Below are 2,504 nucleotides of genomic sequence, written 5' to 3' on the forward strand. Positions count from 1 at the left end.
GGAATTTTTGGACAGCTCTCGGNTGTAATACACTGGATCTTAGCAAATCGCAAGATTCGAGTGTTTGATCTGTGTTTGGAGCATTCCCACAGTTTTTGGAGGGTCGTTGATAGTGTTCCGACCCCTGGCACGCATCCCGAGGATGTTGGAGTGGGACTTGGCACCAAAATTCCAAAATCGGAATTTTTGGACAGCTCTCGGGCAGCCTGCAGCAAGGCTTGTACCGGAACAACACTGGCCTTGTACCGGTACAAGGGTTGATGGTTGTACCGGTACAGCCATCGGGCTTGTACCGGTATAGAGCCGCAGACCGCGCGACCCGAGCCTCGGGTTTGCAATTTCGTCGGTCTTGTACCGGTACAAGAGCCCATGTACCGGTACAAGGAGGCAGATTTCGTGCAGTTTGAACTGCAGGGGATTTTTCGCGATTGTAGCCTATCTATAACAGCACCCATGCCCCTTAGGGCTTCTTTTGTGCTGGGACCTGAGGAGGAGAAGGTGAGAGGAGCTCTCTCTCCCTTTCTTTGCATTTTTACTCCTTTTGCTTGGTTTTTATTGGGTTCTCTCCTCTATTTGCATCTTGGTGGCTTCTCCACCATTATTGATGGCTTAGAGCTTGGAGAGGAGCTTGTGGCTGAGGAGATCTCCCACCCCACTTGGATTGGAGCTAAGTTTGGAGCTTCTTGAGAGGTTAGAGACTTGATTTCTCCCTTTGACCCTTGATTTGAGGTTTTTGTGAGATTAAACCCTAGAATTGGAAATTTAGGGCTTAATTGGGCATTTTCGTTTTAGGGCTTTTGAGGCTTGATTCCTTGGATTAGAACCTACCTCTAGATTGAATTGGAAGGGTTCTAGCCTTCTTTTTGAGCTTGTGAAGAGTTTTCCCCTAAGAGGTGAGTTTTTGCCCTTAATAAGAGATGGTTAATGTTTGAGCCTGGTATTGTTCGTTTTGCTCGTATGACACAAGTTTCTATACCTCAAGGGTACTAGGAGACTAGAGAACACCCTCGTGGGAGCGAACGAGGAGTTTCGTTGTCATCGGTGGGTTTGGCTTCTTTGAAATGGGAGGAAATTCCTCCTATGCGGTTAAATGCTTTCATTTACCATAAGTTCATGTATATTCATGTTTAGTAGCATTTATGAGAGTTTTTGAATGCTTAGAACTCATAGGTTATGCATCAAGAAAATGTACTCTATATAGTAGAGAGAGACAATGTGCTTTGTTAATATGCATGCGGCGAACATTCTATGAGATGGTAGGAAATCAAGTTTCTTGCTTCGATGTTGACTAGAATTATAAGTGCTTGAACTTAGTATCCATGTTGGGACAAAACGTGCCATAGTGTCATAAAGAGGCACTTGGCAGAGAGAATTATTAAACTGCAACATAGAGGCTTGATAATAGGTCACGTTGACATCAACTATATTCCATATTCAAAATATGATGAAATAGTGACTTGGCCACGATGACATTTATTATATTCCATGTTTGAGACATGACGACCTAGGAATAGGCCTAGGAGATTGGTGATATATTCCATGTTATTAGACATGAGGACTTGGTACTTGTGACAGATCGTTTGAAACTACTTGCCATTGTACGTCATTCGCACATGCTTGTGAGGGTCGCTCCCTACAAACCGGCACTCCGGAGATAGCCATCGCGATTCATATTCGCCGTGCGGGATTGGGCGCCGAAGTGGATTGCCGTGGGCCAGGCTCATCCCTAGGGTGGGGATGATGACTAACCACGGGGCCATTAGGCTCGCACCGGCCAGATAGCCTACGGGTGGTCTCAGGGCCATAGACAGCCTTCGGTGGGTCTCTTCAGATTTGACTTCGAATATTCATGATGACTTAGTGTACTACTTGGACATTGACTAGAATAGTAACAACGGGACTTACTATTTCGCATTGTGGACATTATGATAGTTGGAGACTTTTACCCATGCATAGTTGCGTTCATACTTATGCTATTTATACTAAGTAGAGATATCATGTTGTAGTAAGTTACATTTTTACTTGCCTTTCGCTTTCCTACATTTATAGTCACTGACATCTATTGTAGCTTTGGGCCTTGTGGTGCATTCACTGAAGTCAGTAATTGCCCACTGGGAACTATTCTTAATAGTTCTCACGCCCCTGTTTCTATGTTTCCTTTTCAGAGCCTTCGGCACCGGCGGAGGCACGGGATCGCGGCAAGGGTGTCGCGTAGCTAGCTCGCGGAGAGTTCTTTTGCCTAGGTGGTTTACTCCTCCATTTTATATTTTGAGAGAGTGTGAGGCTTTTGTATCCATGTATAGAGACCACCTGTGTACCTACCTATAGCACTTGTATTTGGGATTTCCTATTGTATTTACTTTATGTCTTATTTAGTGGATTTACAGCTTTACCTTATCCTTTGCTGTAGCATTTAGACATTTATTATGCTCTGATACTCCTAGATGTCTTTTATTGTTGCTTTTATTATTGTTGTTTCTAGACGCCTTATACGTTTTAGACGT

General features: G+C 44.1%; 1 long non-coding RNA gene across 1 annotated transcript; it reads left to right on the forward strand.

Annotated features, from left to right (window-relative positions):
* On the forward strand, positions 459-2,205 carry LOC109716121. The gene is made up of 3 exons (XR_002217841.1): positions 459-498; positions 614-690; positions 2,166-2,205. It is a non-coding gene; the product is annotated as an uncharacterized LOC109716121 (long non-coding RNA).

This window comes from Ananas comosus, linkage group 10, assembly GCF_001540865.1.
Source record: "Ananas comosus cultivar F153 linkage group 10, ASM154086v1, whole genome shotgun sequence".
NCBI classification, from domain to species: domain Eukaryota; kingdom Viridiplantae; phylum Streptophyta; class Magnoliopsida; order Poales; family Bromeliaceae; genus Ananas; species Ananas comosus.